This window comes from Balaenoptera borealis, assembly GCF_965194805.1.
Source record: "Balaenoptera borealis genome assembly, chromosome: 1".
NCBI lineage: Eukaryota > Metazoa > Chordata > Mammalia > Artiodactyla > Balaenopteridae > Balaenoptera > Balaenoptera borealis.
The window spans coordinates 71,212,990-71,236,036 of NC_138860.1; the positions used below are offsets into that span (position 1 = coordinate 71,212,990).

At 54.3% G+C, this 23,047-nt stretch overlaps 1 pseudogene across 1 annotated transcript; it reads left to right on the forward strand.

Annotated features, from left to right (window-relative positions):
• The first annotated feature begins 15,424 nt into the window (after positions 1-15,424).
• LOC309618159 (thimet oligopeptidase-like) lies at positions 15,425-18,853 on the forward strand (annotated as a pseudogene). The gene is made up of 6 exons: positions 15,425-15,566; positions 15,767-16,142; positions 16,222-16,417; positions 17,532-17,709; positions 18,346-18,484; positions 18,698-18,853. The product of its transcript is annotated as a thimet oligopeptidase-like (transcript).
• The last annotated feature ends 4,194 nt before the right edge of the window (positions 18,854-23,047 follow it).

The window sequence follows — 23,047 nt, forward strand, 5'->3', positions numbered from 1 at the left end:
AAAGGAACATACAGAAACTCATAAAGATGATCTACAAACAACCTATACCCACATTATATTTAACTGTGAAAGACTGAACGCTTTCTCTGTAAGATCAGAAACAAGGCACCGATATCTGCTCTCACCACTTTTATTAAATATATTACTGGGGGTTCTAGTAAGAAAATAAAGCAAAAATAAATAAATAGATAAATTTAAAAGTTAAATTTTTAAAAAGTTTATTTAAAAGATGAAAGAACTATTCCTACTATGTTGAATAGGAAGGAATATATCCTCCTGAATGTTGAATAGTAATATATCCTATTATATTGAATAAGGAAAACTAAAACTGTCTATATCTGAAGATGAGATGATAATCTAAATGGAGAAAATACCAAGGAATCCACATAAAGCTTGAGAAATAATATTAGTTTGTAAATGTTTTAGAGTACAAGATCCACACAATTTTATCAAATTATATATTAATAACAAATGTGTAGAAGCTTAAATAAAAATATGTGATGCCATTTACAACTGACCTAAATAAATACTTAAATAGAAGCCCAATAAGACATTTATAGGACCTCTATACTGAAAATTACAAAATGCTGATGAAGAAAATTTTAAAAGTCCCAAACAAAGAGGGAGACATACCTTGTTCATGGATTAGAAAACACAACATAATAAAGCTGTCAATTCTCCCCAAGTTAAGAGGCTTAACACAATTACTCTTAAAATGCCCTCAAGGTTTTTGTGGATATAGACAAGCTTATTCTAAGATTTATATGGTAGGAAGAGGCTGAAGAATAGCTAAAACAATTTGTAAAGGAAGATTAAAATGGGAGGAATTAATCTACCCAATTTCAAGATTTCGCAGTAGTGATGGAGGGTAGATACATAGATCAATGGAATGGAACAGAGAACCCAGCAATAGACTGACACAAATACATTTAACTTGGTTTTGACAGCAGTGCAAAAGCTATCAAGGAAGAATAGACTTTTCAAAAAATGGTACTGAAACAGTTGGACATCCCTCGACAAAAACAAACAAACAAACAATGAACCTTAACCTAAACCTTACACATCTTACACAAAAATTAAATCAAAGTGGATCATAATCTTAAATGTAAAAGCAGGACATTTTTAGAAAAAAAAAATAGGAGAAAATCTTTGGCATCTACAACTAGGTGAATAATTCTTAGACTTGACACCGAAAGTATGATCAATAAAAGCAAAAACTGATCAATTGGATCTCATCAAAATGAGTTAAAAATGCTTCATAGAAGATCCTTTTAAGTGGATGAAAACTCAAATTACACAGTGGGAAAACATATTTGAAAATCCCATAGGAGACAAATGACTTGTATCTATAATATACAAAGAACTCTCCAAACAACTTAAAAAAATCCAACTAGAGAATAGGCAGAAGACAGGAACAGACATTTCATGGAAGAGAATATACACATGGCAAAGAAGCACATGAAAAGATGTTCAACATCGTTAGCCATCAGGGAAATGCAAATTAAGACCATAATGAGATATCAGAGAATAACTAAAATTAAAGTATAGTGACAACATCAAATGCTAGCGAGTACGTAGAAAAATTATATCACATCACTGGTGGGAAAATAAAATGGTTTAGCCACTCTGAGAAACAGCTTGACAGTCTCTTTTAATCCTAAAAGTAGATTCACCCTACAATGCAGTAATTGTACTCTTGAGCATTTATCCAAAAGAAACAAAAACTTAATGAAGTTCCCACAGAAACTTACACATAAATGTTCATAGCAGTTTTATTTCTAATAGCCACAAACTGGCAACTCCCCAAATGTCTTTCAATGGGTGAATGTTGAAACAGATTGTGATAAAATCTTATGATAGAATACTACCCAGCAACAACAAGGAACAAATTATTAATATATGCAAAAATTGAAATGAACTTCAAGGGAATGATGCCGAGGGAAAAGTTTTTAAAAGCCAATCTCCGAAGATTAAGTAATTCATGATTATGTTTACATATTATTCTTAAAATAACAAAACTGTGGAGATGGAGAACAGATTAGAAGTTGCCAAGGGTTAGAGATGGGGGTAGAAGGTACAGCGGGGGAACTCTGTGAGGTTTTTGTGGTCCCAGTACAAATAATACAACAATCTTGGTTTTAATCCCTAAAGATTTTTAAAAGCAATTCCTAATAAGAGGTGTCCAGATATTTAGCAATGGCAGCAGATTAGAGGTATAGCTCCCCAACATGACAACTTCGAAAGAGATCTATACTATCAATACTAATTTAATGCATATGTTAATTTTTAAAAGGCCAGTCACAATACTTAAATGGTACATATCTTAACGATATTACTCTGGGTATCCAGCTATACCAAATGGACTAGCAGGATTTTCTGTCCATTCAATCTTATTTAAGACAGTAAATCTTATAATAAGACAGTTAAAAAAAGAAAAAGAAAAACAACAAACCTCAACTACAGTTGGATATTCTCACAGCAAGATGAGGTGAAAATACGTAGCAGCGGTTCAAAAGCTTAAGCAGTGGCACCTAAATTTGGCTGCACATTAGAATCCTCTGAAGCACTTTTTAAAAACCCTCACACCGACGGTTGGTCATGCTAGACCAATACAATCATTTTAACTCTCCTCAGACGATGCCAATGTCTAGCCAGAACGGAGAACCAGCGGACTAAGCAGAAGGGGATGTTTCTACAAAGATCTCTTAACAATAAGTCCTCTCACCCAATCAAGATTTACCTCCCTGCAAAGGGGTAAAGAAGGCTAGATGTTGTCCATACTTGCTTAGCTTTAATTAGCACTTGTGACTTGCCCAAAACCTAGATCATGTTTCCCCTAAATTTCATGTTATTCCCTAAGTTTATCAAACCCAAGGCTAAGGGGTTTGCCAGGATGAGATTTTAAGTGCTCACACAGGGGAAGTCCCTGGCAAACCAGGACAGCGGTCACTCTACACTGCAATGTAAAGCATCCTAAATAACCCTGCCACTGCTCCCAGATACTAGTCTGTGCCAACCAGTGGAGAAAAGGCATTCTCCATTACTACCATGGCAAATGCTACTGTACTTACCTTGGCTAGTCCCTATCTTTTCCAGGCGCCACTCCCCTTCACCTGCTGGTGGACGCTTCGGCCAGCTGACAATGCAGATATTTTCAAACTTTAAGGTGAATAAAAATCATCTGGAGGGCCTGTTGTAACAGAGATCACTGAGCCCCACCAGAGTTGCTGATTCCATAGGGCTGGGACCGGGCCCTAAAACTTGAATATCTAACACATTATCAGGGGATGCTGGGAAAGCTGGTCAGGTAATGGTAAAGCTGGCCAGGAAAAAGAAACCCGACGTGTCAAGATCATAAAGTACGGAAGGGCAAGCCCGCCGGCAGTCCAGGCCGGGGTGGGGGGGACCTGGGTCCCCAGCCCTACAGGGCCAACGGCAGACCGGCTCGGGCGCCCCTCGGAAGCGCGGGGTCCCCGCTGCCGAGTCTGTGGCCCCGGCCGGCCCCGGCTCCCCTCTGCCCACCCTGCGCGCGGGGGCTGGAAACGGCCGCGGAGAACCAGGCAGGGCGGGAAGGGGGGCTCCAAAGAGGGTCTGGCGACTCGAGTCGCTCCGTTACTCGGTGGGCTCAGCGCGCGCCGTGGGGGAAGAGAGGTGGAGGTCCGGGAAGAGGGGACGGGCGGCACTCACGTAGACCAGCAGCAGCCATGGGTAGACGGCGGGCTCGGCCACCACGGGCGACTCCAGCCTCAGCTTCTCCCCCACGTTTTCGCGCGCGGCCCCCGCACCAGGCTAGTCTGGCGGTTGGGGGAGGGGCGGGGCGCCGCCGGCGGGGGCGGGACAGGCGGGCGGGCGGGCGGGAGGCTGAGGGGAGGGAGCCTGGCCTGGGCCTCAGCCGGCGCCGCCGCCGCCGCCGCCGCCGGCCTGCTCCCGTCCGGCCCCCGGCTCCCTCTTTGTGGTCACAGGCCCGGGGCCTCCAGCGCTGCTGCCAACTGGGGCCGGCGTGAGCAAGCACAATGAGCCGGGGCCCGGCTGAACCACTCACTCGCGGCGAGCACCTCCCGCCCCGTGGACCCGCCCCCACGCACGCACGTACGCACGTACGCACGCACGCACGTACGCACGCAAGCACGCACGCACGTCTTCAGCTGCCCCCGGCCACACCCACCGGCCCGAAGTGGAGACCCGGGGAGACCCCTCGGGGCCTGGGGTGGCGGGTTCGACTCCCGCCCTTGACGTACCGTGACACCTCCCCCCCAATATGTTTCTAGGTATTATATGTATATATGAATATACTATTATATACACACTTGCGTATGAATTTATATGTGTATGTACATGCGCATATTTACATATAGGTGTGTGTGTGTACACATTGTATATATGTATGTGTATATATCTTATATATATGATATATGTATGTATATATACGATGAATTTCTATATACAGTACATATATATTTTTATGCTATATGCTTTTATATGTAGGTGTATATGTGTGTCTATATGTATGTATGTGTATGTATTGCATATATTATATGTGTATGTATGTATACTGTCTATATGCACACCTAAATATCTTTGTATGTGTGTATATACGTATGCTATATATGTACCTAGGTGTGTATATTGCATATGTTATACGTATGTGTACATACTGTATACAAACTATGCATTTTATATGTGTGTATGTATAGTGTATATGTATGTGTGTATTGTCTATATTGTGTGTATATGTGTGTATACATACTGTATATATACGAACTGCATTTTATATGTGTGTATATATGTATGTGTGTATTGTATATACTATGTGTGTATATGTGTGTACGCATACTGCATATGTACACAGCTGTATATTTTTGTATGCTTGTACATATGTACGTGTGTGTGTATATACACACACACCCCATATGGATTCTGTTTGTCTGGAGAACCCTCACTGATACGGACACTTATGACAATTGAGTACCTGCTCTTTGCCAGCCAGGGAGCCAAAGGCTTGTCTTTCGGTGTCTCCCTTAAGTATCACGAGTCCCAGGAGGGAAGGTGATGCTGCTCCTACCAGTTGAGGTGCCTCAGGGTCAGTTAGGTGGACAGGGCGGGGGGCTGGAGCCTGGTGGAGCCCAGGTGGAGTTCTAGCAGCAGTACAGCCTAGCAGTCCCACTTCCCCGGGTGCTTCTCACAAAGACGCCGAGGGAGAGTCGGGACCTGAAGGAGGGAATGAGGAAGCTTCCGTGGGTCCGCAAGCCCAGACCAAGGCTGACTCGTCAAGAGTGTTAGAGGTCAGGACTGTGGTTACCCTGGGGGTGGGCTTACACAGAGCCATTCATATCCTGAAAAAGTATCCATTCTGCTCTTGTTTGTATGGTTACCCCCCTCCCCCAAATCTTTTAAAAACAGATTCTCTTGGTTGCTGGGAACACACACGGGGAAGTTGTGTGTGAGGGGGTATGATCCAGGGGACAGGGAGGATAAGCCCCCCACTCGTAGGGCAAGGAGTGGCTCAGCTTTGTGAGCTGAGGATGGCCCACGAGGTTCCAGAGAGAAGGGTCCCTGCTCCGTTCCTGCTCTGTGCACCCCATTCCCAGCCTGAGAAGCCCAGAGCCACCCACCCCCCCGCAACACACACACACCAGGGAGGAGAGCCAGTCACCCTGGCTCCCAGCCTCCGGCTCCAAGGCTCCCGGCACTAGGAGCTATTTTCAGCTTTCATGCCCTAGGACACGGCCAGAGCTATTGTCTCCGGAAACTCTCTGTCTGTCTCTCGCCCGGCCTCCCTCCCTTCCTCCCTCCCTCCTCCGCTTCTTCCCCTCCAGCTCCATCTGTCCTCCCCTCCACCCTGCATTTCTACCCAGGATGGCTCACAGACAGCTGCTCCCCGTGCCCACCTGCCACCATTCCATGGATGTCAAAGCAAGCCCTGGGGACTTCCCTGGAGGTCCAGTGATTAAGACTCCGAGCTTCCACTGCAGGGGATGCGGGTTCGATCCCTGGTCAGGGACATAAGATCCCACATGCCACACAGCACGGCCAAAACAAAATGAATAAATAAAGTTATAGTGATGAAACAGCCCTAGTGGTGCAAGGATGGGACGTATAGCTCTATGGTATAGAAAAAAGGTCCAGAAACAGATATATGAGAACTTGATATGATAGAAAGTGGGGAAATTAAGGAGTTTTCAATAAATGGCATTAGGACAATTGCATATCCATGTGGGGAAAAGTAAATTAGAAAAAAAAAAAAGCAAGCCCTGGTCAGGTGTGACCTTGGGCCCAGGGCCATTGGCACAGGTTGTCATGTGGGATGTTCTTCCTTAGACTCCTCCCTCCCTCCTGTGTCACTGTCACTTCCTCCAGAACCTTCCTGGACTCCCCTCCACAAGCCCAGGGTGTGCCCTCACCCGCCCTGGATCACCAGAATTCCAATCCCGGCCCACCCTTCCCCGCCAGGTAGAGAACTGTGCATGGTCAATAAGACCGTAGAGGTCATTGGCCATTGCTATTGCAGCTGGAATTGTTACTGTGTTTAGATAGGGTGACCAACACCCGCCCCCAGTTTGCCCAGGACCGCTCAGGTTTGAGCGCTGGAACTCTGGGGAAACTCTCAGTCCCGGGGAACCCCAGAAGGCTGGTCAGCCTATTTAGGACAGATCTTTCACTTGATCTCCCAACCCCCGAGAGCCAGAAAGGGAATCTCCCCCCTCCTTCCATTGTAACCTTCATTCATTCATCCACTCATCCCTTTATTCAACTCCTTTATTCAGCAAGTATTTATGAAGCATCTACTACACAGCAGACACTCTTCTAGGTGCTGGGGACATAACAGCATCCCTGTCCTCAAAGAGCTCACGTTCTAGTGAAGGCAGCAAACAGTAAACTGAGAAGGTGTGATTTATTACATGGGGATGATGTCTCGGAGACCACTGCAGGGCAGGGGAGGTGGGAGAGGAAAGGGGCAGTTCTAAATGCAGGCGCTGACGGGATTGGGGCAGACCTTGCCCTGGGCCAGGCTGGTTGCTTCAACACAGCTGTCCTCGCCCAGAGCCATCCTGCCCCCGCCTCACCCAGTTCTTCCGTGATGTGTGGGGAAAATCTGTGGTTGTCACAACTGGGAGGGAGGGCCCCTGGAATCAAATGGGTGAGGCCAGGGATGCTGCTAAACCCCACACAGTGCCCAGGAGGGGCCCTCAGCAGAGGATGACCCGCCCCGAATAACCCCAGTGCCACGGGGGAGACCCTGCACTAATATTATTCAGACCCGCTGGTGCCCCGATTCCTGCACAGGCAGGGACTCTAACCGGCTCACCTCTGTATCCCGAGGTGACCTAGAGTGGGGCAGCCACGAGGGCTGAGATGAGTATCGGGGGTGAAATGACAAACCTCTGCACCCACTCTCCCCTCCGCACCCCAGGGGCGATGGTCTCTATCTCCTCCCCGTGCAGGTAGCTTTTCCCTGAGCCATTTCTTCTTGTCAAGGTCCCTGTCGCAGGTTGGGTTCCCCGAAGATGACGTTGAGAGCAAGGATTGGAGTGCAGGTGGTTGATGTGAGGCGTGCAGGAACAGATACAGCTGCCATAGGGTCCCACAATTCCACTCCCGGGCATAGATCCGGAGAAAACTCTAATTCAAAACTATACATACACCCCTGGCATTTCCCTGGTGGTCCAGTGGTTAAGAATCCATGCTTCCAGTGCAGGGGGCGTGGGTTCCATCTCTGGTCAGGGAACTAAGATCTCACATGCCGTGTGACAATAAAAGAAGAAAGAAAAAAGAAAGAAAGAAAGAGAGAAAGAGAGAAAGAGAGAGAAAGAAAGAAAGAAAGAAAGAGAAAGAGAGAGAGAGAAAGAAAGAAAGAAAGGAAGAAGGAAAGAAGAAAGAAAGAAAGATACATGCACCCCAACGTTCATTGCAGCACTATTTACAGTAGCCAAGACATGGAAGCTACCTAAATGTCCACTGATGGATGAATGGATAAAGAAGATGTGGTACATATATACAATGGAATATTATTCAGCCATAAAAAGAATGAAATAATGCTATTTGCAGCAACGTGGATGGACCTAGAGATTATCATACTAAGTGAAGTAAGTCAGAAGAGAAAGACAAATATCATATGATCTCACTTATATGTGAAATCTAAAATACGACACAAATGAACGCGTCTACAAAACAAAAACAGACTCACAGACATAGAGAACAGACTTGTGGTTGCCAAGGGGGAGAAACAGTGAGGGAGGGTTGGATTGGGAGTTTGGGGTTAGCAGATGCAAACTATTAAATATAGGATGGATAAACTACAACGTCCTACTGTCTAGCACAGGGAACTATATTCAGTATCCTGTGATAAGCCATAACGGAAAAGAAAAAAGTTTTATTTATAGGTTCCATCCCTAACTGAGCTGGCCCATCCCCTCCCATGTTTCTAAGTGCAGCCCGAGGCTGCAGACTTCCCACCGTGGTCTTCAGCTCCAGAGCAAGCCACCTGCGAACCACCCACATCTTCCCAGGGGCTGGCAACTCTCCTTTGCTACTGATTCCAAGACACATCCAAATAGCAAAAATGTGACCATGAAAAGAAACTCAGGCATGTTCAAATCAGGGAAATAACATTCTTAGCTCTGTTCAGTACTCGCTTAATTTTACAAGAGCTTAGAGTTACAAAAAAGTTGCAAAGATCTGTACAGAGTGTACAGAGTGCCGTGGACCCTGACCCAGTACCCCTATTTCCAACTCATTAGTACCTTAGTGTGACATGTTTATCCAACTAAGGAACCAAGATGGATACATTGTTATTAACTAAAGTCCACACTTTATTAGAATTTCCCTAGTGTTCCCCTAACATCCTTTTTCTGTCCCAGTCTCCTCTGGGCTGTGACATTTCTCAGACGTCGCTGGGTTTTGATACCTTGAAAGTTTTGAGGAGGACTGGTCAGGTGTTTTGTCCCTCAATTTGTTAGTCTGTTTGTTTTCTGATGTTTTCTTATGGTTGGTCTGGAGTTATGGGGTTTGGGGCGGAAGACCCAGACAGAGATAAAAATGCCATTCTCCTCAGGTCACATCAAGGATACACACCATCAACGGGACTTATGACAAACGATTTTACCCTTGATCACCTGGCCAGTATCGTCTTTTTTTTCTTGCTGCGTTGGGTCTTCGTTGCGTGTGGGCTTCTGTAGTTGTGGCACGGGGGCTCAGTAGTTCTGGCTCCCAGGATCTAGAGTGCAGGCTCAGTAGTTGTGGCCCACGGGCTTAGTTGATCTGCGGCACCTGGGATCTTCCCGGACCAGGGCTTGAACCTGTGTCCCCTGCATTGGCAGGCGGATTCTTTTCTTTTCTTTTTTTCTTTTGCAACCAAAACGTTAATCCCAAGGATTCTCACAAAACATATTACAAATGACAGCATGAAAAAAAAAATTGCACAGTAACTCAAAGTTCAGCTCTACAATATACTCTTAATCTGGCAGGACATTGGTATCTTGATAATCTCAAATTTCCAAAAAATATTACAAAGAGCTATGTATTCATGTACAGCAATCACAGAGGGGACGTATGACCTAACTCAAAGGTAAACTAACTTCCTTGAAACTTCTTAGATTTTAAACTCCCTGGACAATCTCTTGTCCGGTGTGAAGACTAGTGGAATTTTTAAACCTCTAATCTAGGGTAAGGGTGCGGCTTTCATTTTTACCTGCTGGCTTGGGTTCACAGCACCTTTTAAAGACTGCTTGCTTAACTACAGCTGCATACCACATCCCAGCTACAGAAAGTCTTTTCAATGTTTGCCAGTGTTGTTTCCATAATAGTAAACATCACACTTTAGGTGGGCAGGAGTTAGAGTTTTATTATCAGTCTAGGCAAGACCAAAAATTCAAAGCAAGTTCAATTTTGCTTAAGGGAACATTGTAAGGTAACAATTCTTCATATTACATGCCTCACAGGACCCATTTCAAACCATAGAGAATGACACCTTTATGTGTCACTGTCCCAAGAGACAAACAAATGTGAACAACTAAAACATTTAAAAAGTGCACCAAGCTTTGGAAGTCTCAAACAAAACTTGAATTTTCTGTACATACTCCTGCCAAATGAAGTTATTGCCTGTACACCACTCCTCTTGCAAAGTGGTCTTCTATTTCCTTTCATCTGACCTAGATCGGCTAGGAGACCTAGAGAAAGATCGGGACGGCTTGTGATTTCTCTCTTGGGACAGGGATCTCTCTCTTCTCCTATATCTAGAAAGGGACCTGCTCTGGCTGACGGAGAAGGCTCTCCATCTTGGAGATGTGCGGGAGGTGGAGGACTCCTCCTCCCATAATCATCTCGAGGGCGACGACCCCAAGAAGGAGGCGGTCACGATTTCGACTTCTCTTTTCCCCATTCGACAGGTCCACTCTTACTCGGCAGCCACATAGTGTTCTCCCATCTAGTTCTCGGACAGCATCGGCTGCATCTTGGGGATCTTCACATTCAACGAGAGCGAAGCCGGGAGGGTTTTTAGCACCCCACACACTTCAGAGTGGTCCATAATAGCCTAAAGCTCGTTCCAATTCAGCCTTGTTACCACTGTTTCCAAGATTCCCTACATAAACTTTACAGTCCAACGGACAGGAATCACGTTGCAAGACCCTCGTGGCTCCTGGGTTTCACGGGCCACAGGGTGGTCCCGGGCCTCTAGAATCTGGTAGCTGAATCTGCTCGCACAAGCTGTCCTGTGGGGATGCGTTTTCCCCTATGTGTCCAGCCCGGGGCCCTGCTCTCTTGGCCTGGCCTCCCGGGTGAGAGGGTGAACCCCAGCTCCCTGGAGCAGACACTCAGAGCCCTGGTGACCGGACTCACGGCTGACGGGGCTGGAGCGGCGGCTGGACACGTGTGGCCAGCCTGGTGGTGTTTGGCCCCGTCTGCAGTTCCAGTTCCAGCTGAGAAAGAGCCTCCCTGTGTTACTTTCTCCTGGTTGTGTAAGGATCCCCGGTGTCATTTGACAGAAATGTAGACGGTGTGTTCTTTCTCTCTTTTCTCCCTGCTTCCTCTCCTCCCTCGCTGCCTCCCTCTCTCCCTGTACCTCTTTCCCTGTTCCGCTCTCCCTCTACCTCTTTCCCACTCCCTCTCTCGCTCTCCCTCTGTCTCTTCCTCTCTCCCTCCCTCTCTCCCTCTCCCTCCCTCTCCCTCTCTCTTTCCTCTCCCTATCTCCCTCTCTCCTCTCTCCCTCTTCCCTCTTCCTCTCCCTCTTCCCTCTGCCTCTTTCCTCTGCCTCTTTCCTCTCCCTCTTCCCTCTCCTCTTTCCCTCTCCTTCTCTCCCTCCCCCTCTCTCCCTCTCCCTCTCTCCCCCCTCTCTCTCCCTCTTCCTCTCTCCCTCTCCCCTGTCTCTGCCTCTCCCTCCGTCTCTCCCTCTGGGAGGGAGTGAGGGAGATGGAGAGATGGAGGGAGCGGGAGAGTTGGAGGGAGAGGGAGAGGGAGAGGGAGAAGAGGGAGGAGAGGGAGGGAGAAGACGTCTCTCCCTCCCTCCCTCCCTCTGCCTCCCTCCCTCTCCTCCCTTTCCCTCTCCCTCCGTCTCTCCGTCTCCCTCACTCCCTCTCAGAGAGGGAGAGACGGAGGGAGAGGCAAAGACAAGGGAGAGGGGGAGAGGGGGAGAGGGAGAGAGGGAGGGGGAGAGAGAGGGGGGAGAGAGGGAGAGCTCTCTTCCTCCCTCCTTCTCCCTCTCTCCTCCTTCTCTCCCTCTCTCCCTCACCCTCTCTCCCTCTCCCTCCCTCCATCACTTTCCCTCCTTCTCCCTCTCTCCCTCCCAGAGAGGGAGAGACAGAGGGAGAGGGAGAGGGGGGAGACAGGGACACGGAGAGGGAGGGAGGGAGGGAGGGAGACAGAGAGGGAAGCAGGCACCCTCTCGCCTTCTCCCTCTCCCTACCTCCTTCTCCGACTCCCCCTCTCCTCTCCCTCTGTCTCTCCCTCTCCCTCCCTCCCTCCCTCTAGGAGAGGGAGAGGGAGAGAGAGAGAGGGAGGGGAAGGGAGACGGAGAGGGAGAGACGTCTCGCCCTCCTTCCCTCTCCCTCCCTCGCCCTTTCCCTTCCTCTCTCCCTCTCCCTCCCTCTGTCTCACCCTCTCCCTCCCTCTGTCTCTCCCTCTCCCTCCCTCTGTCTCTCCCTCTCCCTCACTCCCTCCCAGAGAGGGAGAGATGGAGGGAGAGGGAGAGACGAGGGAGAGGGGGAGAGGGAGAGAGGGAGGGGGGAGAGAGGGAGAGGGAAGAGGGAGAGTGGGAGAGAGGGAGAGAAGGAGGAGAGAGGGAAAGGGAGGAAGAGACCTCTCTCTTTCTCCCTCTCTCCGTCTCTCCCTCTCTCCCCCTCTCTCTCCCTCTCCCTCTCTCCCTCTTCCCTCTCTGCCTCTTCCCTCTGCTTCTTTCCTCTGCCTCTTTCCTCTCCCTCTTCCCTCTCCTCTTTCCCTCTCCTTCTCTCCCTCCCCTCTCCCTCTGGGAGGGAGTGAGGGAGATGGAGAGATGGAGGGAGCGGGAGAGTTAGACGGAGAGGGAGAAGGAGAGGGAGAAGAGGGAGGAAAGGGAGGGAGGAAACGTCTCTCCCTCCCTCCCTCCCTCTCCTCCCTTTCCCTCTCCCTCCGTCTCTCCGTCTCCCTCACTCCCTCTCAGAGAGGGAGAGACGGAGGGAGAGGCAAAGACAAGGGAGAGGGGGAGAGGGAGAGAGGGAGGGGGAGAGAGAGGGGGGAGAGAGGGAGAGCTCTCTTCCTCCCTCCCTCTCCCTCTCCCCTCCTTCTCTCCCTCTCCCTCCCTCCATCACTTTCCCTCCTTCTCCCTCTCCCTCTCTCCCTCCCAGAGAGGGAGAGACAGAGGGAGAGGGAGAGGGGGGAGACGGGGACACGGAGAGGGAGGGAGGGAGGGAGGGAGACAGAGAGGGAAGCAGGCACCCTCTCGCCTTCTCCCTCTCCCTACCTCCTTCTCCGACTCCCCCTCTCCTCTCCCTCTGTCTCTCCCTCTCCCTCCCTCCCTCTAGGAGAGGGAGAGGGAGAGGAAGGGAGGGAGAGGGAGAGAGGGAGGGGGAGGGAGACGGAGAGGGAGAGACGGAGAGACGTCTCGTCCTCCTTCCCTCTCCCTCCCTCGCCCTTTCCCTTCCTCTCTCCCTCTCCCTCCCTCTGTCTCACCCTCTCCCTCCCTCTGTCTCTCCCTCTCCCTCACTCCCTCCCAGAGAGGGAGAGATGGAGGGAGAGGGAGAGACGAGGGAGAGGGGGAGAGGGAGAGAGGGAGGGGGGAGGGAGGGAGAGGGAAGAGGGAGAGTGGGAGAGAGGGAGAGAAGGAGGAGAGAGGGAAAGGGAGGAAGAGACCTCTCTCTCTCTCCCTCTCTCCGTCTCTCCCTCTCTCCCCCTCTCTCTCCCTCTCCCTCTCTCCCTCTCCCTTGTCTCTGCCTCTTCGTCTCTCTGTCTCTGGGAGGGAGTGAGGGAGATGGAGAGACGGAGGGAGAGGGAGGAGAGGGAGCGAGGAAGAGGGAGAGAGGGAGGGAGAGAGGGAGAGAGGGATAGAGGGAGGGAGGGAGAGATGTCTTTGTCTTTCCCTCCCTCCATCACTCTCTCCCTCTTCCCCCTCCCTCTCCTGCTCCCTGTCCCTCTCCCTCCCTCTATCCCTCTCTCCCTCTCCCCCCTCCCTCTCCTGCTCCCTGTCCCTCTCCCTCCACCTCCTTCCCTCTCTGGAGAGGGAAGGAGGTGGAGGGAGAGGGTGAGGGAGAGGGAGCACGAGAGGGAGAGAGGGAGAGGGAAAGAGGTATAGGAAGAGCGGAACAGGGAAACAGGGACAGGGAAAGGGGGACAGGGAGAGAGGGAGAGGGAAAGAGGGAGAGGGAGAGCAGAGCAGGGAAACAGGGACAGGGAAAGAGGGAGGCAGAGAGGGAGATGGAAACGGGGAAAGGGAGGGGGGACGGATAGAGGGAGAGGGAGAGAGGGACAGGGAAAGAGAGACAGGGATGGAGGGAGGGAGAGAGGGACAGGACAGGGCAAGAGGGACAGGGAGAGAGGGAGGGAGAGAGGGAGGGAGAGAGGCAGAGGGAGAGATGGAGGGAGAGTGAGAGGCAGGGAGGTAGAGGGAGGGAGGGAGGGAGGGAGACAGAGAGGGAGACAGGGAGAAGGGCTGATGGGGGCTCCCTCCCCCTCCCATCCTCTGCCCACTGCTTTCTCTTTTTTCTGCTTCAACAAACACCAGGCGCCTTTCAGATCAGCCCTGAAGTCAACGTTGATGCTTGGGACGGCCTGACCTCCCCGCTGCCTTCCAGCCCAGGACCACAGCTGGGAGATGAAGTCTGCGGGGCCCTGGGGGGGGGCGGCGGCGGCGGAGGTGGTGGAGGCAGGCACCTCCTCTGACGCCCAATCTCTCCTCGTTTACGAGGCAGCCGCCAGCTCCCCTCCCTGACTCCCCAAGATTTGGGGCCATTTTAATATGTGTCGATAATGCCATGAGCTACTATTTAACTTTTCCACGAGGACCCATCTCCCGAAATGCAGTGGTTTTCAGGCTTGGCTGCACTAGAGAACCCCCAGGGAAAGGAGAGACGTCTGTACCTCCCTCTCTCTCCCTCTCCCTCCGTATCTCCTTCTGGCTCTCTCCCTCTCCTTCTGGGGTGATGCCCGATGAGCTCAGATTCGCAGATGTTCCCCCCATCCCCTCTCTGTGCCTTGCGTGGGGCCTGGGCCTTCTCACTGTGGCCCGGGAACAGCCTCGACATTCAGACATCGGTTCCTGCAAGGACACTTGCGTTTGGTCCATACCGCATGTGGCTGCAGTCTGTGCTTCTCCCGTTTAGCATCTTCAGTAGATGGGGGCTGTGCATGAGCCCTTCATCTTCCCCGCAGACACCACTGGTGCTTGCTCGGCCTCGCGGGTGATGTCCACGGGGGACAGACCTGTGTCCCCACCTTCTTGGGCTGCAGACAGGCCACGTTGGTCCTGTGGTGACTGGGGGCTCCCAGGAGAACCCCACCGCAGACCCAGAGAGGTGGCCCCAGAGAAGGTGGCGTACGCCTGGGGCCAGGCCTCACCAGCCAACCACGGGGCACCTGCAGCAACAGGTCTCTCGCCGTCCAGGGGCTGGGTGTTCGGGCGCCGTGGGGATGAGCTGCTGTCTGCACGGCAGCCAAGTTTGTATTGTTGAGCCCGGGGAGGCCCCTGGGTGGCTCCTGGAGAGCCTGGTCACATTTATTCCTGCCCTTGGCCTTAGAGCTCATCATGGTTCACGCCGTTTCTGGTTCCAAAAGGACCTGTGTTCATAAAGACCACATGTTAGGACAGCACCAAAGTGTCTAGAAATCCAGGCCAGGAGGAGGAGGGAGGGGGTTTGGCTGTGCCTGCCAGTGGCCTGAGAGCCCTCCCACCCACAGAGACCTGGCCCGGGGCCTGTGGGGAGGGCATGGCCCACGGTCCCCAGCGCTGGCTGTCTCTGGGTTCCAGGAGAACTGCGCGATCCTCGGGGAGCTGGTAAGGCTGCAGGCTCAGAAGTCCCGCCTGCTGGGATTCAGCACGCGTGCCGACTCTGTGCTGGAGATGAACATGGCCAAGACCAGCCAGGTGGTGGCCACTTTCCTAGGTAACCCCGCCTCCCCGAGTCCCAGTGGGGACGGGGGTCAGGTGGACCTTGACTGGACGTGGTGCTGCCTGAGACCCCACTGTGTCAGCCCTTGGGGGTCGCCTTCCCCAACCCTTCATTCTGCCTCGAGGGGCGTGGGGTGGGGGGCGGCTGGGCGGCTGCCACAGGGACATAGCTGAGCCTCTCCCCTCCGCCCGCAGATGAGCTGGCCCAGAAGCTGAAGCCCCTCGGGGAGCAGGAGCGGCCCTGATCCTGGAGCTAAAGAAGGCTGAGTGCCAGAGGCGGGGCCTGCACTTTGATGGGCCCATCAACGTCTAGGACCTGCGCTACTACATGAACCAGGGGGAGGAGACGCGCTACCACGTGGACCAGTACCTGCTCAATGAGTCCTTCCCCATGCAGGTGGTCATGCGCGGGCGGCTGGGCATCTCCCAGGAGCTGCTGGGGCTGACCTTCGACCTGGAGGAAGGCGCCAACATGCGTCACGAAGATGAAGATGTGAGGCTCTACACGGTCCGGGACGCGGCCTCGGGCAAGGTCATCCATCAGCAAGTTCTACCTGGACCTCTACCCTCGGTGCATGCGTGGGGGAACCTGTCGGCCGTGGGCCGGGGCTCCTCTGTGGTAGCGGGGCCTCACCCGCGTCCCTCCCCAGGGAAGGGAAGTCCGGGCACATGGCCTGCTTTGGCCTGCAGCCGGGCTGCCTGCAGCAGGACGGGAGGCGCCAGATTGCCATCGCGGCCATGGTGGCCAACTTCACCAAGCCTACGCCCAACCCGCCCTCCCTGTTCCAGCATGATGAGCTGGAGACCTACTTCCATGAGTTCTGGCAAGCGATGCACCAGCTCCGCTCCCAGGAGGGTGCGGGCGAGGGGCTGAAGGCAGGGGGCGGGGAGGGCCCGGGCTCTCCCGTGGTCCTCAGGCAGGCCCTCGCCACGGGATTCTTCCGCTGATGTCACCCCGCACGAGGAGACGCCCTCGGTGTCAGTTTCCATCATCAAACCCCACGCACTGGGCGCGTAAACAACGGAAGTGGATGTCCTCGAGACTCTGGAGGCTGGAAGTCCCAGATCAAGGAGTCAGGACTGGTTCCCTGCAATGTTAAATACAGGTATTCAAGAGTTGCCTTTAAAAAAGACAAAATAGAAGAAAGGAACGTTGCATGCAAGGCTGGTGAGTGATGAGTGATGAGAACCAGAGGTTAGGCTCTGGGGCCGGGAGCACCACGCCCTGTGAGGCCCTGGGGCTGCTGCCAGTCTCGGTGGAGGCTCAGCAAGTCCCAGTGACTTCCCAATGTGGGGGGGGTCCCCAGATGAGCGTCTGGGCCCAGGACCCAGTGCTCGTTCAGTCTTCCTGCAGTCAGCCCTTCGTCCTGAGAGCGATGCTCTCACAGACTGCAACCGGAGCGCGTGGGGACACTTTACTGAGCTGTGCAGCCGTCACTACTGCCCTGTTCTGGAACATTTCCCTCACCCCAAAAAGGTCCCTCACGCCCTTAGTTATCATTCCCTCCCCTCCCCTGTCCCTGACAACCAGGAACCCACTCTGACTCTGTGGATCTACCTGTTCTGGACGTTTCCCCTCAGTGGGGTCACACCCTGTGTGTCCTTCTGTGTCTGACTTCTCTCGCTGAGCACCGTGTTCTCACGGTGCATCCACGTGGCAGCGAGTGGCAGGGCTTCACACCTTTGCGTGGTCGAGGGCCGGAAAAAAGACAAACGAAAAGAAGGGCACGTTGCCTGCGACTCTGGTGACAGCCGGGGATGAGAACCAGAGGGTAGGCTCTGGGGCCGGGAGCGCCGCGCCCTGTGAAGCCCTGGTGCTGCTGCCAGTCTCGGCGGGGCACGAGCAGCGCCGTCCCCCAGGAGCTGCTGGACAAGCTCATCAAGTCCCGGCTGGCCAACCCCCGTGCGGCCGGGCCGAGGGAAAGGAAAGGGGCTCCCGGACCGCCCGGCTGGAAAGCGCGGCCTGGACACAGTGCCAGCGCCCCCGTCTCCTTCCTCCCGCCCTCCAGGCCTCTTCAACCTGCGCCAGATCGTCCTGGCCAAGGTGGACCAGGCCCTGCACACGCAGACGCCCTCGGACCCGGCCTAGGACAATGCCCGCCTCTGCCAGGAGATCCTCGGGGTCCCAGCCACGCCAGGTAGCCAAGCGCACGCCGGGCCCACCTTAGCGGTCGGTTGGCGGCTACTGCCCAGGTCAAGAGGATCCTCTGGTGGTGTGTGAAGGGGGACCGACTGACGGGCTCTGGTCGAGGCTCGCTGACCTCTGGCCTCTTCCTGCCTGGGTTCCTGGGCTGGTCCCTCCAGCTGTGGCCCGCGGAGTCCGAGGGTGGGCTGGGCGTATCTGCACGTGCTTTCTGGAGAGCCTGGAAGAGGCAGGAGAGGGCTTCATACCCCGGACGGAACGCGTCGACGAGGTTTGCCCGTGCGTGTCGGTGCGGAGACGCAGTTCACTCCCTCGTGAGCGCTTTAACCCGCGCTCTCCCCGTGCTGGAGGGCGAGCCCTGACTCATCCCTCGGAGCCTCGGGCAGCTGTCCCTGTAAGAGGCTTAGGGGTGAACCCTCGTGAGCTTCAGCAGAAAGTCGGCAAAGATTGATTTGTGTCCCTCCACTGAGTTGCCCGCAAGGTCCCCGTTTTCTAGAAGTGTTGGGCCAATACTCCCTCTAGTGGCAGGGGACTCAGACAGGGCTGCTTTGAGGCCCCAAGCTCTGGGCTCTGGGGAAGGGGCACGGAGCGGCCAGGGGGCCGGGCAGGAGCCTCTCCGCGTCTGTCCCAGGGACCCACCTGCCTGCGACCTTCGGCCACCTGGCAGGAAGCTACGACGCCCAGTCCTATGGCTACCTGTGCAGCGAGGTGTACTCCGCGGACACGGTCCACACACTCGTTTCAAGCAGGAGGGCGTCCTGAGTGGCAAGGTGAGAGGCCGGCCTGCCGTGCAGACCAACACGGAGGTCCTTGGCCTGGGCCTAGATGCTTGTGCCGCCCGCCTGGGCCTGCCAGGCTCTGAGGGCCCTGCCCAGAACCCCCTGCTCCCCTGCCCTTTGTTGAGTCACAGCAGAGGTGGCCACACCCACACCCTCCGTGAAGGGGGTGCTCCACCCTCCTGCAGCCCCGCCCCCTCTCCTCAGGTTGCCATGGACTACAGAAGCTGCATTCTGAGGCCAGGGGGCTCCGAGGATGCCAAGGGCATGGTGAAGCTCTTCCTGGGTTGTGACCCCATGCAGGACGCCTTCCTCCTGAGCAAAGGGCTGCAGGTTGAGGGCTGCAAGCCGCCGGCCTGCTGACGGCACGGGGTTTTGCCCCCCCGGGCGGGCCGGGTGCCTTAGCGCCCCGTCGGGGCGGGGGAGGGGCCGTGTGTCCTCCCAGCCCCCGAGTCCCCGGCGGCCGGCCTAGGCCAAAAGTCTCCACCTGGAAGTGTCTGGAAAGCCTGGCATCAAGGCTCCCCCTTGTTGCACTAATGCAATCCCTTCCTGGGGAGCTTTCCTGGTAACAAAACGGTTCTTTGAAAACGCAGCCATTAATAAAAAAGACTCTACTCCTGGTCTCTGCCTGCCGTCCCTTCCACCACAGGAGTGGCATGGGGGCCGTCACACTGGGGGGAGTTCTGACCTTGGTCGGGGATCAGCCCTGGGGCCGTGGTGACGCGTCTGGGTCACTGGGAGACGGCTGAGCTGTGGGGTGAGTTCAGACGGGGATGGTGCCCCGCACCCCGACCGGGCAGGCTCTCCAGTGAGGGGGTGTCAGTTTCCTGCCGGCCTCTCGCCCGTCACTGTTTGGCATCTCGGGGGCTGTGACTGGCTGGAGCTGGTTCTGGCGGTGGGCACAGCTGCGGGAAGCCCGGCTGTGGCTGTCCCTGTCCCCGTGTCCTGTCCTCCTGCTCACGGCCGGCCGGCTGGCTCCCTCTGGTCATCGGCAGCTGCTGAAGTCTGGACCACAGCAAGGGGCCACCTTCCTGGGTCCTAGCAATTCTTCCCAAAGGCCTTAGGGATGTGTTTTGGTGGCAGTAGGAATTCAGAGAGGGTGCTGCACCACTGGAGCGGTAGGGTGGCTCTGGACCGTCCCGTGTGTCCTTCCCTGGCCTTTGAGCTCCTTGGGAGCCCTGCCTCCACAAAGGACGCCAGGCAGCGGAACGAGGGCGCGGGCGGCGCCCCGACCTTCTCCCCGTGGCCCAGGCGGGCAGGCCGTGCCACGCTCTGTCCTCTCCTCAGCCTGCCCGCCCGTTCTGTTGTTATTTTACCGAAGAGGACACAGACATTCAGAGAGGCTAGGGTCCATGCCTGAGGTCTCATATCCAGTAAGTGTCAGAGCCGGGGTTTGAACCCAGACAGCCTGTCCCGGAGACCGCGCCCTAACCTCTACACAAACCACCTCCTGGTTCCCTTTATTAGCACAAGACTCATTTCCCTGACAAGCCCAGGCCCCATAAAGGCAACCCTGCCTCCCCCACGTGACCAGCCCTTGCCAACTACTCACCCCAGTGGCAGAGGGACGAGCCACACAGGGGACCCGCCCATCTTGGCCATGGGGACACAGACACCCACTCACACCCAGAAGGACCTCCTCTTTACCTTAGGCCACACGCCCATGCCGAAGGAGCTGCTGTCTGCCAGCTGGTGCAGGTACAGTTCTGTCCTGGAAACAGAGAAGGGACCAGAAGTAAGGGAGGACCCACCCACACCAGTGGCCTGGCAGGGCAGGTGGGCATCATGGCACGGGGCTCCACAGAGTGCCCCAGGTGGCCCCGGGGTCTGCCTCAGGCCCTGGCCCTGCCTCCCGAATATTCCTCACTTGCTGCCCTCAATGGGCCCTTCTTAAGTGAAGGCCTTCCAGAAGCTTCCTTACTCCTCAGTTACCCTGCTCTGAAAACTGGGAGTTTCCTCCCTAATCTGCCCTCTCTCCAAAGGGTAAGGTGCCCCTCTGGCCTTAGCCAGGAGGCTCAGGACAGGTTGGGCCTGCCCTTCAGACGGGGGTGGAAGGCAGGAGACAAATGATGGGGGACGCAGAGGCAAATTGAAAATTATCACCCCTCGCCTGGGGTGAGCACTCCCTGGAGCTTCACTAGATAGAACCTTACTCATTCGTTCAACAGATGAGGAAACCAAGGCTCAGAGACAGGGAGCCACATGTCCAAGAATTCCCAGGAGTCAGCGAGGGGCAGAGATGACTCCCTGGGCCACCTCCCCCAGAAGGCCCTCCCAGATGAGTCTTGTGGCTTCTCTGCTGTTCCACCTGGTGCCTCCTCGCCCTGAGCTACCTCAGGTGCACCCAAGGCTCTCACAGAGTTTAGGAGCTTCTGGAAGATTTGGGGTCTGCTGTTCCTTGCCCACCTCCCACGCTGCTGTCAGAACCTGTACCAAAATGTCACCGTCACAGCAGACATCCACCACCACCCCCCAGCGTGTATAAAGAGCCATATGTGAATTATCTCACTTAATCCTGTAAGGTCAGCAGTCAAGGTACTATTTCCACTTTACAGAGGAAGAAACGGAGGTTCAGAGCAGGTGACACCTGGCCAGGTTCACCCAGCCCAGGAGCAGTACCAGGCAGCAAGAATCAGAGGCCAGATTCCTAACCACTGGGCTCCACTGCCTCTCACCTCTGGGCAGAGGCAGGGCTGGGGCCCTGGAGAGCGGAGGCCCTTTGTCTCACTGCCCTCGGCTGTCCCTGCTCAGCCCAGTCGCTCACCTGAGAGCCAGGTCCAATCCGGATAGCATCTGGGAGAAAACCTCGAAACTGCCTTCCCCTTCCAGCTGCCGGGCCACGTGGCTCTTCTCCAACAGCATCGTCTGCCAGGGGAGAGGACAGGCGCCGGTCAGCACGAGGCCCCGCTAGGCTGCCCGCACACCCCCACCAACCCCCAGGCCCACTCTTCGAGGCAGCACCTCAGGCCCCAACTTGGCTGGACGCCTCCAAATCAAAACGTGCCAGGCCTTTGTCTCACTGATTCAGAGTCCACGCAGGCAATCAACGAATGCAACGGGCTCATTCCGATGAAGGAATCCAAGGGTACTAACAATTAACCCAGAGCCGCCCTCCAACACACTCTTATGCAACCGAAGCCCTTAATAACTTGACCCACATGGTGATGCACGGTAGACTTTCAGGGCCGGGACAGAAAGGGATTTATCGTGCACCAGCGAGTCTGGGTATTCTCCTAGCTCCGCATACAAACAACCCTTCTCATAACCTAATCCTGTTTTCTGTTCAAACAGAATGTTGGCGGGGGCGCGGGGGGGGGGAAGGGGAGGAGCCAGGTGATTTCAGAGAGAGGAACAAACAGGCCATGTGCCTGTCACACACGGGCTGCCGCAGAAGGCCAGCGAGCGCCTGTTTAATTTCAGCTTACGCTTTTAAGACCCAGCTAATGAGCGGCTGAATTATGTATCTACTCATGAATATTTCATCCCTGTGATACTCCGAGGCACAGACGAGCTGGCCTGCTCCGGGAGGAGATGTCTGGGCACTGAGTGAGGTGGGGAGGAGCTGGCCTTGGCCTGGGGAGCGATGACCATTTAGACACATTCCAGGGTCCCAGCTGGAGGCGTGGGCCCTGCTGAGTGGGGCTGAGGCTACTGCAGCCCCAAAGAGCCCCCTCTCCCTCCCACCCAGAGGCCTCACCTGGAGCTGGGCGGCCGTGACTCGGCCTGTGGCGTTCAAGTCCAGTGACATCACCATGGAGCACCGGGTGGCACGGCAGCTGTGGCCGGTGAACACGGAGCCAAAGGCCCGGAGGACAGTGAAGGTGGCTCGAATCTTCTCCACTGGTGGGGCACAGACAGGGCATCACCCGTGGCCCGGGTGCTGCCACCCCCACCTCTCACAGGACCCCATTCTGGCCCCAGGCCCCAGCAGGGGCCCCTCCACTCCCCCAACTCAGCTCTAAGCCACACCTCTTCCGCTGCTGGGCTGGCCCTGTGCTGCAAGCAGGGGCGCGGGGTGAGCAAGAGTGAGCCCAGAAGGGGAGATACACACACCTAGGATTGGTACGATCTGAGTGACAAGGGCTGCCCTAGGGCCTCCTGGGCCTGGTGGAGTCTAGGAGGAGGGCAGAGCATTAACATTCTTGGACCTGCTGTCGGGGAACGCCCATCACAGCCAGCTCAAAAAGCCCAGCAGTCCCAAGCTTTTTAACATAACTATTTAACAAGCACCCACTATGTGCTAGGCACCTGGATACAGCCTAGCCTGACTCCCACTCCCCCAACACACACTTTCAGCAGATCTACATTCTGGGAGGGCCTCTCCTTGCTGTATCCCCAGCTCCTCACAGGGCTCTAACCTGGGCCAGGTGCAGAACAGGTGATCAATAAAGCATTGGAATAAGCCCAGTGGAGAAGCAGGATAGTACAATGGTTAAACAAGCTTGAATATGGCCTCTCCCCGTTGTTAGTCACCTGATTTGGAGCGAATAAATTAACCTCCCTGTGCCTCAGATACCCCATCTATAAGATGGGGGTAATAATAGTACTTACTTACCT